Source organism: Leptidea sinapis, chromosome 21 (assembly GCF_905404315.1).
Source record: "Leptidea sinapis chromosome 21, ilLepSina1.1, whole genome shotgun sequence".
NCBI classification, from domain to species: Eukaryota; Metazoa; Arthropoda; class Insecta; order Lepidoptera; family Pieridae; genus Leptidea; species Leptidea sinapis.
The window spans coordinates 11,305,744-11,323,987 of NC_066285.1; positions in this window are offsets into that span (position 1 = coordinate 11,305,744).

An 18,244-nucleotide genomic window follows, 5' to 3' on the forward strand; every position below is an offset into this window, starting at 1 on the left:
TTTCAAAATAATCTCCTTTACATTTTAAACATTTTGTCATGCGATCGAACCATTTTTTAAAACAGGAGGACTACAGATCTGAACGCATGTTTTCTACGTGCTGATTGAACACTATCACTGCCTCTTCGAAATTGATAAAAGTGAAACCTCTCATCAAATCTTTAATTTTGGGGAAAATACAGAATTCACAGGTCGGGTGACAAAAAACATGGCATCAAAAAATATAACATTCGAAATTCAAATAGTTCCGATAAGCCAGAAGTGCAAAACTTTTTTAGCCCCATGTATAAGAAGTGTTTAAGTTTAATGTAACAAAGTACTTGATGTCACTGTACAAAACAAACTTTGTAATTTTTCCATAAATAAATAAAACCCCGTGTCAAATAGAAATTCTAAGCTACAATAAATAACGGTTACATCGACGTATTTTATGCATATAACACATCACATCATGGAATAATCCTTATATTTGAGTTCAGATTCAGCGGATTACAACGACCATAAATAAAATGATTTTGGTAAAAAACCTCCTATCGCACCTGTGTTGGGTAGAGCCGAAAATGAACGCTATTATCCCGGACAATAACCTTAAATCATGTGGCTTAGTAGTTCGATTACAGACAAAGGATCGCTAGGAAACCCACATTATGACGGTAGTTGAATAATTGTATAGATAAGTGGAATTGATGGTCGTAGCCGCACCGAAGCTATTGGCGTGCTTTCGGAAATCGGTATAGCAAAGATCTTTGTTGTAACGTTATTTATATATAATATAGGAACTATATAGTGTGAATAAGGCGTTTACCAGGTACCCATGATGGGTGCACTATCTATCTACGACATGAATATTTACTTAATTATGAAGAAGTTGAAACCGAATTCAACTAGATGGCGCTGATTTAGTCAAGTTATTGAAATCTATTGTCATGTCGTCAACAACGGAAGTGGCGGATGTGGTTATATTAAATTGTTAAGAATCAGTGACACTCCTTTTAAAAAAAAATAAAAAAGGTATTTAGGCCAGCGGGCAGAAGACTGGAGGCTCATTATTATTTTTGTGGTTTAATATCTATTCTATTCCTACATCCAATTTGTAGAATTGTGCCCTTTGTAAAAACGGAATTGGTGTCAAAAGATAAGTATATTTGATAATTTAAAGAGATTCTGTTAGAAATTATTTTTATGCTGACTAGACGCCATTTTGGTTCTTTAATGTCCATATTGTTATTTGTTATAGGATTTCTGTTAACCTTTTGAACCAAATAAACCTTATAATTATTAATATTATCTTGATCTAGCTAAATCACAGGGATAACCTGTGATTTTCTAAAATGTGAGTACTATAGAGCTATGTAACGGATGAATAGTTATTTCCTTGAAATTTGTAATGGTAGTGGTGGTTATATATTCATTAAATATCTGTAAATGGTTTTATGTGTTATTATTTCATCGACGGGGTTAATCAAATTAATTACCAAATAGATTGGAATATATATATTACTTAGGTTCAGGTTTTTATAAACAGGTATAGGTGTAGGTAGGTACATAGATACTAGTTGAGGTTATGTGTTATTTCAGTGAAGTAGGCTTTTACGTATATTATTAGGTGCAGTTAATTAATGGGTTTTAACAATTTCCCAGTGATTAGTGACCCTGCCTACTGCGCTAGAGGTCCCGGGTTCGAATCTCGGTAGGTGCAAACATTTATATGTATTTATGTTTGTCTAAGTAAGTATATTGTGTTAAATATTTCGTTGTCTTGGATCCATTGTACAGGCTACGCCAGGTTTGGTCAAGATAATTTGTGTCAAAGTGTGTCAATACTATATTATATTTATTAGTGCTAAAGAATGCACTTAGAATAATTAACAAGAATTTGTTAATTAACCTCAAATCAGATAAAAAGATAAAATTAAACGTTAAATTGAACATAAAAAATTAACTGACACTTGTCAATTTTTTTTAAAAAGAAAATTACAATAATCATGCGAAACATTCGTAATTTAATAAAAGATTTAACCGAATTTGATTTTGAGTGATTTAATCCCGGCCCTGCCAGTTAATTGCGGTGTGTGTCACTGTCGATCGTTCCGTTTTAACGTTTTCTAATAGAAAATAGATTTTTTTTAATCAAAAATATGGACTACCTCTTATTAAGAGTGGTATCGTTAAAATCGGGAAATAACTCTTACTAGCTTCAATGTAATAGGTATTATATAGGCAATAGCCTATCTAAATACATTATTCACTTAAAACTTCAAACTTAATCGAGTATTAGTCGATACAAGTTACTTATAAATGTATTTGTTTTATGATAATAAGCAATGAGTGGAGCAGGACGTTCAGCTTATGGCAATTGATACGCCCTGACACAGAATACAGTGCTACTCAGGATTCTTGAAAACCCCAAAAATTCTGAGCGGCACTACAATTGCGCGCGTCATGTTAAGCCTCATTTGGCCAGTAATTTCACTAGCTACGGCGCCAATACCGAAACACAATAATGTTTACACATTACAGCTTAATTAAGAGGTTATAGTCTATGGCTATGTATTTATCAGCAATAATCACATTAAATCCGACGAGAATGGGTTAAACCCAACGTTTGTTTAAAAATTAAGTATGATTTTTCAAAAATTACTTTACAAACATTTATACAGTCCACATTTATGACATGAAATAGTTAACTAAAGTGAAGTATACAAAGAAATAAATGAATGTTAGCAAACTTCCGACACGTTTCCGTAGAAAATGATCAGTTGAACTGAACTCACAACTAAGTTTACGTCTGCTTAACAACTTGTTCGCTAATTACAAATATACCACTACTTACAAGAATGTTATCTTATGATAGTTTGTAAGAGGGGAAAAAGTACAAAAACAGGAAATAGATATAAAATAATGTATTAATTACAAAACAAAGATTAAGTTTAGGTAATAATGAGTTTTAGTAGTAAAGTCCTATTGATATGCAATTACATTAAAAAAATCGTGGCCTTAAGTATAGACATCTTGGTTATAGATCCTTGGTTCCCAGAAAATGTTCAAAACAAAAGTATTACGTTATTCAATAGAATTGTTAAAAAACGTTTGTGTGGTAAAGGTTACTATAACATAAATGACTTTCTTAATGATACCACAGATTGGGAATGGAGCGACCGCCCTCAGGCTATTAAATAATAAGTTTAATTGTACAATGTTACTTTGTAAATGTTACTTTAATTGTAAAACATATTTTTGGTGAAAAAAAAGTGAGCCGAAAGTGACCCGCTGAGTTTGAGTTTTTTTTTGTTTGCGCCCATTCTTCTCAGGCCTGAGGCATTCACTTTGGAATGGGTGGTAGTTTTTTTGACTTTCAATAAGTGATTTCACATCCTATTTTGAATAAAAATATTTGAATTTGAATTTGAATAGGCAATCTCTCAAAATTTTAAAGAAATAATTACTATGACTGTTTATTGTCAGTACATTTATGAAATTTTTATATACGTTCATAAAATCGTTACCTTTTTGCTCTTAATAGTGATTTTAATTTTTGTTACACTAGATGTAAGGGTTCGCTTGTAACTAATTCTAGTAGGCTTCATAAGATACATAATAGCTTTAAGGATAAATGTATACACTTTTAAATAAAGTCCCAGCCACTGTTCAGGCATTATCTATAAATAAATTTAAATGTTTTATTAAAAATATCTCCGTCGTAAATCCTTCTACTCCACAGCTGAATATCTAAGTGATCGCACAGCCTGGGACTAGATTATGATTATTTTATAGCAATTGCAATGACAATACAATACAGTTCCTATATTTCATTAAAAAGAGCGCAAAAAAAGAATGCTGGGAGAGTTTCTTGCGCCGCTTCTTCTCTCTCAGAGCGCCATTTATTTCCAAAGCGGTAGTATAATTATCTAGTATAAAAAAATGACATCAAAAAGAATTCTAAAGGATTCAATTTTGAGAAAATAAATGACTTTTATGCCTTTAATAAAACTGATTCCGACGATGCAATAGTGGCTGTTTATAAGTCATAGTAAACTCATGACTAATTAAAACACATGAGTACATATTAATGTAGTCTTAGACTCAAGTGTCTGTATTAAGACGTGCGTCATGGTTCAATTCCCAATTTGATTTAAATAAACCTATTACTAATAAATTATTCTCTTACTAGCGTCAGTTTCTCTTCATGTATAATTTAATTTTGAGTGGATATTTGTTCATGTGCGGCAACCGGCGCAAGTTGAGTTACACGAATAACATTTGCAATTACTTACATAGTTACGTCAAGCTAATTTCTTGGAGCTTACATACCATGTTATATGATAGACCAGTGTCGATAATTATTGAAACCATAAAAAATAATAGTAAGATGAATCCAATTGGAAATGGTAGAGAATGTAACAAAACTGAACATAACAAAAATGAATGAAATTAGTATATTTGCGACAAAAAAAGGTAACTTTTCACCAAATTTCGTGCAAAAAAGTATTTTTTTGTAAGAGATAAAAATAAAAAACCAATAACTTGGTTTTTAAATTTTTTACATACATTTTGAGGTTATGTGAAAAAAGTGTACATCTTTTCCATTTGACTTTTTTAAATAGGACTTGTAGTTTTGCCGGAAATCGAGGTAAGCCCTAAAATACACCAATACTATAGGTAACTAAGAGGATGTCATTAAATTGATTAACCCAATCCTTTCGTACTAGTAAATACTGTATCAGAAAAGAATAATTCTCCTCGACTTTAGATCGGCCATACTTTGGGTGCGTGTAATTGAAATTAACAAACTTTTACAAACTAGGTACTAGATTGTGTTCGAATTCGATCAAGTGTGTAATATTTACGTTATGACTGTTATGTGTGTATGGGTATCGTGAATGTGTAAGTATGTTTGTATGTGTGAAGGGTGATGTATGTACTGCATTGAGGTACCTGAGGGGAAGTAATGCCTTTGTGCCTACCGGTCAAATAAGAATTTTCAGTCTCGTTGTAGCCCAATGATTTTAAATATTTATCAATTGTCAATATAATACAGTAAGCCTCGCTATTTGAAGAATACATACTTATATTTTTTTTCTAAAACCAAGTGAAATCTGAGTAAGCAATTGCCAATGTAGTCGGAACTCCGAATGAATCAACGTTTTATTACTTCTTTTACAAAGTTTTTTTTTTAATTTGGCTATCTCTCGGTTTACCTCTCATTCAGCCTGTTTCTTGTTCATTCACTGTTCGTGATTGATCTCTTTGGTGATTGAAACTTTAATTAACAATAGGCACATTCATAATTCAAATCACTCTTAATCCCTAGCGATAAAATGCTATTTTAGTCCCTGTATATATGTAGTACCTACTTAAAGCTTAAATCATTTTTTTCTTAAATTATTTTAGTTAACTCTAACACCTGAGGCCAAAACCAATTACCGCTAAGCAGTTTAATAGGACTATCTAGCGGTACCTTGTTTGTAACAGATCCACTGAAAATTATTTAGATGTTTTGAAATTTACTTATTTAATATTTTTGTTATTATATTTATGCGATTCTGCAATTTGTATCTCATCTGCAGCTCTGTACTTATAATTTAAAAAAAAATAGCGACAAAAGCAAAACAAGTTATTCTCAACTTAAAATTTTATTAAAAAAAGAAACAAAATATACTCGAAAGAAAATAATGACTTTATATAGTTCACTTAGAATATTTATAATATGTTAATTTTTTTAAAAGTGATAACCTTTACTTCTGGGTTTAAATACACAAATTAAGTTTTAAAACGAAATTAGATTATTTTGAAAGAGCAACATCTCAAGTCAATTTCCTAATATTACGCAAATATTGGGGATGAGCAGGTTATCAACTGTAAAGTAGATCCTGTAGATTAAACCACAACCTGAGAGTTGAACAAAGCATATAAGATATATCAACGATACGTCATTCGAACGGTTGGTTCAGTGGAAGAGCGCTCGCACGGAAAGCGAGAGGTTGTGTTGGTCATAAAAGTTAAAATTTAATATTTATATTCATCATTCTCAATCTTTAACAAAATAGTTTAAATAGACAAGCCCTAAAAAGCAAAATATTGTATTGTCATCGGTGTTTGATACGTTTGCAAAGTTTCAAGGAAATTGGACGTCTCTTTTAGGTGGTGAAAAATCACGTTCGAAGGTTCCACTACATACAGGTGAAGGTTACAAAGCATATAAATAAACCTTTGCCTTCAAATAATGCAATAGAACTTTTTTTGGATTACTGGGAACGTATAAAGCAGCGGAAGTTTACTTACTCTAAAATATCCATATCTGATTGGGTATGTGGAGAAGTTTAAGAGCAGGGAATTATAAGTGTAGAAATATAGTAATATTATTTGTACACTACACTATTTTTATATCCATTCTTGCCGGAACACGTCCATTGCTGGACAAAGGCCTCCTCCAAAGGTTTCCACGACGATCGTGGATCGTGGATGAGGGCCTACTCCGGCGATCTTGACCAGATCGTCGGTCCATCTTGTGACCTACCAACACTGGGTCTTCCAGTACGTGGTCACCAACATTATATTTTTATATATAATGTTATCAATTGATTTTATAAAAACAAATCTGGACTAGTTTTGTTTCAAATACAAGATCATAACTTAAATTATTCCTGGTAAGAAGTAAAATAGTGCTGTGCTTATATTTATATTATAAACACAACAGATTTATTATTATATTTTAATAATATGTGTATATATTTTTTAATTACTGCCAATTTATTTTTCAAAAGATAGTTTAATTTGTATATTTATTGTTGAAATGTTTCAAATATCAAATTATATCTATTATAATTAAATTACTTTTTGTGAGAAATAAAAGGGGTAGATGAAATCCTGACTTTTAAGTTAATGTAAGGCATGCCTGCATGTTTAAAGCCACAGGATTATAACGAAAGGCTTCCCGGATTCAAAGCTGGACGAAGCTTTGTGGTACTCATGTATCGGATTAGTTTTTAACAAGGATAGGTTTTAACTTGTAACATATTTGATAATAGGTTTTTGTCCAGATACATAATATATATCTATATATCAGTATATATAATTCTTACTTTTGCTTATAGAATATTCTACTGAAATTCATTATGTATATAAAAGCTTTCTAAACAAAAGGATCAAACCAAATACGATACTAATAACAGTTTACTCGAATAATAATAGCAATAAAAATATAGCATACTGAAAGATAATATGTATACTTTTCCAGTAATTTCTTTGTTAATTTATATTGATATTAATAATTATATATTGGATGTGTTATGTTTTTAAAGTGATAACCCTCACTTCTAGGATCATTAACACACAAATAAAATTTGAAAACACAGTTTTATGAACAATGCTGGACTTGAACCCACGACCTCTGGCGTTCCGTGCCAGTGCTCTGCCAACTTAGCTAACCGTTCGAGTGACGTATAGTCCTAAAATCTTGTATGCTTTGTTCAAATCTCAGGTTGTGGCTTCATCTACAGGATCTACTTTACAGTTGATGACCAGCTCAACCCCAATTATAACATAATAAATTGCTTAGATTTACAAGAGCGACATCTCAAGTCAATTTAAAGTTAATTTCCTAATATGCAATATTAGGAAATTGACTTGTGCCAGCCTACATTATAGCCCTTTACAAAGTGCAGGTTCGGCCATATATGGAGTATTGTTCCCATCTCTGGTCTGGTTCACCCCAGTGTCATCTCAAAATGTTTGACCGCGTGCAATGCAGAGGTACTCGAAGCGTCAGGGATCTAGAGTACTCTGTCAACAGGCAGTTTTCAAGGAACTTTTTGCTAACTTAGGTACTATGGATAACTTTGAATAATAAAAAGAAACTCAAAACAATTTTTTTATGAACGATACGGGACTCGAACCCACGATCTCTCACGTTCCTTGCGAGCGCTCTTTCCAACTGAGCCAACCGTTCGAGTGACGTATCGTTGATAAAATCTTGTATGCTTTGTTCAACTCTCAGGTTGTGGCTTCATCTATCACCACCAATTAATCCCAGAAGTGAGGGTTATCACTTTAAAACATAACAAGTTGGTAAAAAATAAAATGAAATAGCATATACAATTAAAATTATTAGTTTTAAATTTATCCGCCTCAAGATTTCGTGGAAACTTCGGCGTATGCTCTAGAAAAGAAACTTATTGAAACTTTTTAAATTTCAACTCAGAAAAATGAAGCAAGTTCTTGCTGCAAGATCTCAATTTGCAGGACTTCAAAAGATTCTCAATATATTTTAAGATATTATGAAGTTGTCAATAAAAGTTTGTTCTCAATTACATCTGACGACTCTAAAACAATCTGTAGTTTATATTATTCTTAATGTAATAACTTAGGTACTTGCTTTTTAGGATATTTAAACTAAATTGTATCTTTAGTTGTACTATTATTACTGAAATCTTTTGCTTATAAACATCTCTCTTGTACATTTTTGATATTTTTGTGTTAATTATTCAAACTTACAATTAGATATAGATCTTTTAAAAAATACATCTTCGTTCTTCTTGTTCAATAGTTCATTTTTTATTTGGTTTATGCAACACATTATCTATAAAATCTTTTACGAAATAGTGTATTTATAAAAAAAAATATATAGGGCCATGTCCTTATTAATCAACAAATAAAAAAAATTAAAATAAAACATATTCATTTGTTCAAAATAACATATGTAATAAAGTTGCTTATTGATTGTTTTGAAATTTAAACACAATATTGTATTCTTAAAGGGCGGTGTGAGTGTGACCAGTTTATTATAAAAAACATATATTAGTCTTTATAACATTATTAGTCACAGATATTATAAAGTTTATCGGTTATTATAAGTTTACCTGATGATACGCTGTGATCACCGAACAGAGCTTTTCCCACCTTTGACGACTCAACACACTACGGGTTTAAAGCTTCGTCTAGTGAAATGGGTTTATTTATTGTTTTTTATATCTCTTGTATCATGGTGCTTTCAATAAACTCACATTATATCTAAGTCAACATATATTATCATAAATATTATAATAACTTATCTAATATGAGTTCTTTCATGTTTTGTCACGACATGAACGAATAAAAATCGGCCAAGTGCGAGTCGGAGTGGGATGAAGGGTTCCGTAGTAATTTTTGGGTTGATTGAATGAAAGGTAAATTGCGGCTTACGATTTATGACGTATTAAAAAAACTGCTTACTAGATTTCGTTCATACCATGGTTTTCGGTGGAAGATTGCATGGTAATGTGCACCATATTTTTTTTTAGTTTTCTCATTCTCTTATTTTAGAAGTTACAGGGGGGGGACACACTTTTTACAACTTTGGAAGTGTCTCTCGCGCAAACTATTCAGTTTAGAAATAAATGATATCAGAAACCTCAATATCATGTTTGAAGACCTATCCATATATTAGACACGTATTGCTTAGATGAAAAAAAAAATTTTTTTGAGTTTCAGTTATAAGTATGGGGATCCCCCAAAATTTATTGCTTTTTTTTTCCTATTGTTGTGTGAAAATCTTTCTGCGGCTTACAGAATACATCTACTTACCAAGTTTCAACAGTATAGTTGTTATAGAACCCTTAAAAAAGTGTCTGTGACAAGGAACAGACAGACAGATAGACATGACGAATCCATAAGGGTTCCGTTTTTTGCCATTTGGCTACGGAACCCTAAAAAATGGCCCATCTAATAACCACAAATATGCTTACGAAAAGCACACATATCATTTAATATTATTATTGTACCACGAAACAAGTTTTAAACTAGACGTCGTTACCCGAACAAACTTAAACCATCGAACTCTTTCTATTGTAAAACTTTCAACCAACTGGGCCACTGTTACACCGACTTCAATATCAGATAAAAGCAATTTTGTTATTATTTTGTAATTAATATAAGAAACTAGAGAAGAAGAAATAAGAAGACAGCAAGCGTCGCAAATATGTTGGTCTTTTTTTATGGAAAAGGACCACAAACGAGCCGCCGCCCACTTTCTCTTGCAACACCAGAGGAAAAACAGGAGCGTTGCCGGCCTTGAAGGAAGGTGTTCGCGCTCTTTTTGAAGGTACCCATTTCGTATCGTACCGGAAACACCGCACAAGGAAGTTCATTCTACAACTTTGTAGTACGTGGAAGAAAGCTCCTTGAAAACCGCAATGTGGAGGACCGCCACACATCCATCCTAACTTGTGGCGTGTCGTGCGAAGGTTGAATTCGGCGGCAGGAATCAGGTTAAACAGCTCTTCGGAACACTCCCCGTGATAAATGCGGTAGAGGACACACAATGAAGCGATGTCTCTACGCAACGCCAAGTAATCCAGCCGTTGCTAGTCAACATCTTGGATACCTTTCATCCTGGAATATTAATCAGTTCCCGTGGGAAATATAAAAAACTATCATTTCTTATAACGCTTAGTACACAACAATTTATGCGTCTAATTTAGTTAAATTTGTCTAGTTGATACCTTATATTGCCGGTATGACAATGTGTAAGTATTCTAAAATAAAAAAAAAACCCATAAAAGTGACGGGTTCCTGCGGGAAAGTAAAACACTACAAAAACATAGCCCAGCATAGCGTCATTCATATTAAATCAATTGTGTGTGACGGACGTCATATCCACCTGAGGCAAAGAGTGAGAACGAAGAGTCATTTAGGTCAGACATAATAAACAGGTACATCACTTAATCTTACGACCGTGTGAAAATCTCAGCCCTACCTTCTGGCTTTCCAAAGAAGTATCTACTCATATTATAATACGAAAGTTTGTAAGAATGTATGGACGTCTAGATACATGGATGTATGTTTGTTGCTCTTTCACGCGTATTATATATCATAATAATACTTACATAATAGATATTTAAAGTATATAATCTTTGTCTATACAACATTATATGATCAAATATTTGAACAGTTATGACGATGACGATAAACAACCGAGTGCGCGATATTGCGGTGCAGTCCGGTGGCAGGCGGTGGGACGGGCTTGCGGGCGATCGGACGACTGCGGGTGAAGGAGTTGCGGGAGAGTGCAATTCCAATTAATTTGCATTTTCAATGACTATCAACAAATCGCAGTTTTTCCTACGGCCAACTCTACTCTACGTGACTTGCTCATGCATTTCTAAATCGCAAAATTTGCATTTTGACTGAAATAAATCTGAAACCTATCTTTTCTAAAAACTATAGCGTTTATTGTAAGTTAAGTTTATTGAAATCATCATAAAAATTCTTAGTACAAATTTGTTGAAGCTATTGCTTAAATGTAAACGCAACCTAAAAGTTTATTTTGTCTGTGCTCAGTGTGACATATGTAATGTCAAATAGACGTCAGCCCTTTAACTTCCTGTTCTCTGCTAATGGTCATTGGTAATGTACGCACTTGTCTTGTTTGTTATCGCTCATAGTATTAAAATCAAGTGTAATCTCATCGCAGTGTTTTTATTCCTATCATTTTTCCTAACATGGTAGCAGAGCGTGGTTGGGAGAATAGGAAAAAATATTTATTTCGGCGAGATTACGCGTACCAATTTTTCATCACGCACGCGTTACTTCGTTGCTTCGGTGAACAACATGGCGTCCCCGCTTGCACAAGGTATGGAGAAACTAAAAGGGGCAGAAAACTACTCCACTTGGAAGTTTACTATGCGCATGCTATTAATTCACGAGGAATTGTGGGACTTCGTTGAAACCAATAACGAAAGCGACAAAAATAAAGGTGAGAAAGCGTTGGCGAGGATCGCGCTCTCTGTGGCACCGACGGTAATACCGTACATCCGTTCTGCCAAAACCGCGTTTGAGGCGTGGAACATACTGAAAAAGGCTTATGAAGGACGTGGTCTGAGCAGAAGATTGGGCCTGCTGCGGAGTCTTTTCAGCACCAAGTTGAGTGAAGATCCCTCGATGGAGTCATACCTACACAAAATTAAGGAGATTTCTCACCAACTGGAGGAAATAGAATCACCTCTGGATGATGAATTTGTTGCAGTGATAATGTTGAGTGGACTCACAGAAGACTACGACCCGCTCATCATGGCAATTGAGAATTCTAGTTCCAAGTTGACGACCGATACCATCTCCTCTAAACTATTACAAGAGGTACAAAGGCGTGAAGACAAGAACGAAGGTGGTACAGCCTTAGTCACCACACACACACAGAAACAATTCAAATGTTTTAAGTGCAACGGCAAAGGACACCTTTCTCGGAACTGTCCGGAGAGAAAGATTGCAACTGCAAGCAACTACAGTAGCAGCCTGGGAACGAGGCATCCACCGAGGAGCTCGCAGAAGAAGGTTCCTGTTAAAAACAAGGCGCTTGTGACGGCTCTCTCTGTGAATGTGAATAGTAACAAGTGGTACATTGATTCCGGAGCCACTAATCATATGTGTAACAGTGCAAAAGTGATGGTAGGATGTGATCCGAAAAAAACAGTGGATGTGTGCATTGCAAACGGTGCAAAGCTATCCACTGCGGGGTTAGGTCAAGTAAAAGTGCAGCTGAAAGACTGTGTAAGGACAATAAGTGATACTTATTATGTTCCTAATTTAAGTACTAATTTGTTGTCAGTCAGTGCCATGACCAAAAAAGGTTATATTGTTACTTTTGATAGTACATCATGTACTATCTATGATAATAACGAGATTTTAGCTACAGGTACCCATGTCAATGGTGTCTATCAGCTAGATACTGTGTCTGATAGCGTTTGTACTGCAGAGGAACAGGAGTGCAGTATGATGGCATCAGCTGCGGCAGACTTGAAATCCCAGGAAGTGTGGCACAAGCGGCTCGGTCACCTTAATCTAAGAAGTATGCAACTTTTGCAAAAAGGTATGGCAATTGGCGTTCATTTTAATACTTCTGATTTTCAGCAATGTGTGTCTTGTGTTGAAGGAAAGCAAAGTAGACTCCCTTTTCCTAAGAAATCAAGTAGTAGAGCGACAGAAGTGCTGGGTTTAATACATACAGACTTATGTGGTCCCATACAGGTTCCCTCTATAAGTGGTGCTAGGTACATACTTAGTTTCATCGATGACTACACAAGAAAGCAGTTTGTCTATTTTTTGAAATCAAAAAATGAAACTTTTGCTAATTTCAAAAAATTCAAAGCCCTTGTGGAGAATGAAACTGGGAAGAAGTTAAAAGTTCTTAGAAGTGATAGAGGCGGAGAATATATGAGTTCTAAATTTAAGGAATACCTAAAGACCTGCGGGATCAAACACCAGAAGACCATCCCCGACTGCCCACAACAAAATGGCGTCGCGGAACGGGCCAATAGGACGGTGATGGAGAAGGTTAGATGCATGCTGCGTGACGCTGGACTGGAAAAGAAATTCTGGGCAGAGGCAGTGAACACAGCAGTCTACTTAAAGAACCGCAGTCCTACCAAGGCCGTTCCTGGTGAAACCCCCGAGGAGAAGTGGACAAACAAGAAGGTAAATCTAAACCATTTAAGAATTTTTGGTTGTGTAGCTTATTCTATGGTAAAGAATAGGAGGAAACTTGATCCTAAAAGCAAACCATATATTTTTGTGGGATACAATGAAGAGTCGAAAGGCTACCGACTAATAGATACTGAGAACCACAGAAACTGTGTCAATTCTCGCAATGTTGTGTTCATAGAAAATAAATTTTGGAACAAAGACATGTCACATGATGATAGTTTCAAGCAACATCCTATTGTTGACATCAACAGTCTGATTTCTAATGAAATTCAGCAATCAGAATCATCCACTGTGAGTTCTGATCAATCTGATGACATGAGATTATCACAGAGAGAGGAACAGAGGATCAGCATGATCACACTGTATGATTCTGAGAGCGATAACACAAGTTCTGAAACGGAGAACTGTTTGGATTATACTTACGTTCCAGGAGATGACACGCTGGCTCAAGCAGAGCAGGAAGACACCTCCTACGAAGAAGCTGATGGGTCCTGCCTAATTGCTAATTTTGTGGCACTGGCTGATGGTTACCCTGATGACCCGCAGACTGCAACCGAAGCACTGAAGGGACCGGATTCAGACAGTTGGCGGAGGGCAATGACAGATGAGTATAATTCATTCATTAAGAACAAATGTTGGACTTTGACAAAACGTAAACCTGGCCATAAGCCCGTTCAATGTAAATGGATTTTTAAAAGGAAATATGGTGCTAATGGTGAGCTCATAAAATTTAAAGCTCGTTTGGTTGCCAAAGGTTATACCCAGAAATATGGTATAGATTACCAGGATACTTTTTCACCTGTAGTAAGGTACTCCACAATAAGAATGCTTCTTGCTCTAGCAGCAGAATACAACTTGGATTTGGAACATCTTGATGTGAAAACTGCTTTTCTCAATGGAGATCTTGAGGAAACAGTATACATGGAGCAACCAGAGTGTTTCAAGGTTAAAGGGAGCGAAGATATGGTATATAAGCTCGACAAGGCTGTGTACGGCCTTAAACAAGCTTCCAAGTCTTGGTACGATAAAATTACTAAGGTGCTCTGTGACAAATTAAAGTTCTGCCGCTTGACTTCTGAGCCATGCGTATTCTTTAAGTGTGAAAATGGATCAATGATGATCATAGCGTTGTATGTGGACGACTTGATTGTATTTTCATCACCAGATTTTCAAGGAAAGGATAAAATAAAGAAGGAACTACAGGAGGAATTCGAAATCACTGATCTAGGGCCAGCTCAGCATGTACTTGGCATGAAGCTGATGAGGGAAGATAACAAAATTTACCTAAATCAGTCGAACTACATCCAGAAGGTACTGAAAAAGTTTCGCATGGAGGACTGCAAACCAGCTGCAACACCCATGGAGACAGGTCTTAAACTTACCAAAGAACCCAAGCAGTACGAGACCTACGACTACAGAGGTTTGATTGGTTCTTTGATGTATGTGGCAGTTTGCACCAGACCTGACATCAGTCATGCAGTTAGCTACCTCAGTCAATTCAATGATTGTTTCGGCGAAACTCACTGGAAAGCTGCCAAAAGAATACTACGTTATTTGAAAGGTACAATTAATTTTAACCTTGTATTTTCCAAATCAGGTTTGAACATTTCAGCCTACGCAGATGCTGACTGGGCGTCAGACAACATCGACCGTAAATCGTTTACTGGCTTCATTTTTACCGTGGGCAAGTCCGTTGTTGCTTGGGAGAGCCGCAAGCAGCGCACTGTTGCTCTGTCAAGCACTGAAGCAGAGTACATGGCGTTGTCAGACACATGTAAGGAAGCTTTATTTATTAGAAAATTTTTATTTGAAGTTTTTGGTACCATGGCTAAAATCACGATTTATAATGACAATCAATCTGCTATTAAGTTATGTAAAAGTTTTGTATTTCATTCCAGAACAAAGCACATACATTACACAATATAGTTGTTCGAACACTTATATCTGAAGATCTCTGGACTGATTTCCATTATCTTTAATTTGATGGATTTGCCTCCGTCCCGAATAGCAGATTAATATAAAACCATTGAAAAATGGACGAAAAAATAAAATACTTTCATTCGTTTAAAATCATTATCACAATTTTCTACAGGGTAACCTTTTTTAATAGAAAAGGAGGACAGATGAGCGTACGGGTTAAGTGATCACCACAGCCGACGAACCTGGTGTTTAGTGATCACCGCCACCCACATTTTCTTGCAACACCAGAGGAATCACAAGAGTATTGCCGGTCTTTATCTCTGGATCTACTAAGCCGATTTTGAATCTGTTACGACTAGCAATTCAAATTTTCACGAGTGTCATTTATATACTATTTATTAACCGAAAAAATGATTAGACTTCTTCGGAGATAAAACCATCGAATACTCAAAATAACTTATATGAAAAAACAACGTTTACCGGGTCAAGTAGTTTATATCTATATTCTAATAATTTTGCAGTGCAGTTCTACTAAAATATAAATCATTTGCATCATCAGCGAATTGTAATTTTATAATGTACAATGCATTGCTTTCGGTATTACAATACCCGTTAAAAACAATAATTGTGCTCTAATAATGAGTCCTTCGTAAATTCAGCACAAAGCTCTCACTGGTACGATATCCCACAGACGTTAACGTCGATTTGTTAGTTGTCTGTTCCAGTTTACAAGGAAGCCGACCCCGCAGCAAGATTACGAGCACCGCAGCATCTAACTTAATTTAATTGTTGAAATGCAAGCTGCTTTATACTTGTATCATATAGTTAATAAATTGTAAATTAAAAGTGTGGCTTATGTCATTAAGAAAGTCATTTATGTTGTAGTAACCTTTACCACACAAACGTTTTTTAATAATTCTTTTGAATTTCATAATACAACGCCCCACAAAGACACACTAACTCGACTTAGGCGAGTAGTAGGCATTACATTTTACAACACAACCGTTTACACACAACGTGACAGCTTTCGCGAGGACGCGCTATATGCATCGAAAGCGAATGAAGTCTCGGGTCTTCGTTTGATTATATATTATACTAGCTCTAGCTAGTATAATATATAATCAAACGAAGTTTAAAGGAGACATGAAAAGATTCATGCCATAGACTAATGACTTGCAGAAATTTTACTAAGTTTTGTGTAAGAGAAGCGAGTTAATTAAAATTTTTGAGTTGCATAGACAGGCTGATTTATTACTTTGACTTATTAGGTTATTTAATATTTGAGTAGGTAGTAAAAGTGTTGGAGTTTGAAGGGAATTTTTGAGGGTCAATTTGTCGAGGTTCCTAAACTCTGCTTAAATTATCGTGGAAACAGTACTCTATGAATCACTCGATATCTTTCCGTTACGAATCTACACGTTTTTTCAATAGGCGTCTTCTAAAACCTATCAGAGGATTGTACCAAGGAGCTCTTAATTCTTACTCCTGTACCCTCAGTATCTAGATTTGTCACACAAAGCAGCTTTCAATGGCGTTACATCCATGTAAAAATACGCTGTATTGATCTTAGATGTGTGTGTTTCCGGAATGATACGACATGGGTTTCTTAAAAGAAAAGCGCGTAAAGGAAGGTGTCCTCAAAGGCCGGCAACGCTCCTGTGATTGGAATGCTGGTGTTGCAAGATAATGTGGGCGGCAGTGATCAATTAACTCCCAAGTGGCCCACCCGTACGCTCGTTAGTCCTCCTTTTTCATAAAAAATAATAATATTATGCGAACATTTTATAAAAGTAAATTATTTCAGTTCAGCCATCATAAAAAGCGCTGCCGATAGCCATCTTTTCCTAAGCCATAAAATTTGTGGGAACCCGCGACCCGCCCCACAACGACGTCACAAGAACTAATCAAAATAATACATTTTTGTATTCTATCGTTACGAAATGGAATTACTACAATACGAGAAAAGTTCAAAATTTTGCTTGAATTAATAGAGAAAGCTGGGGCTTCATGCTTTAAATGGTAATTGAACTTTTAAGTTGAATGGAGTACCATACCCTTCTGTGATGGCACTCCAAATGATAAAATAAACGTTTTTCCGAGGCACATTACGGCAAAATACATATTAATTAAACATTGCATGTAAATTTTTAATGTTATTTTTATATTACCAGAGGTTGGAATTTTCAATTAATGAAATTGGAAGGGACAGCGTCATAATCGAAATGAATTGCGGATTGAACGTTTTGACCTCAATTTGTGAGTGTCCCCAGTTGTCCCCATTAGTCGAATTAAAATTAAATTGGATAGTCGCTGCATTTTTAGATTCATTGTATAATAATTATCCTTAATATACAATGTATGATATAAGTAAACACAATTCTATATTTTTATTACGTATTTTTTATGACAAAAAGGGACGATACTATCAGGACGTTCAGCTGATGGTAATTGATACATCCTGCCCATTATATCGCAGTGCCGCTCAGGATACTTGATAAACCCAAATTTTCTGAGCGGCACTATAATATTTAATATCTCACCAGTGGGAGGCACCTTTGCATAGGATGCCGGCTAGATTATGGGTACCACAACGACCCCTATTTCTGTCATGAAGCAGTAATGTGTAAACATTAATGTGTTTCGGTCTGAAGGGCGCCGTAGCTAGTAAAATTAAGTTCAACTAAGTATCAAGGTGACGAGCGCAATTGCACTGCCACTCAGAATTTTTGGGCTTTTCAAGAATCCTGAGCGGCACTGCATTGTAATGGACAAGACATATCAATTAGGTACCATCAGCTGAACGACTTGTTGGTCTCGTCCATTATTTTAATTTAAAGTTGTTTATCAATATATTTGTATCTCATATATG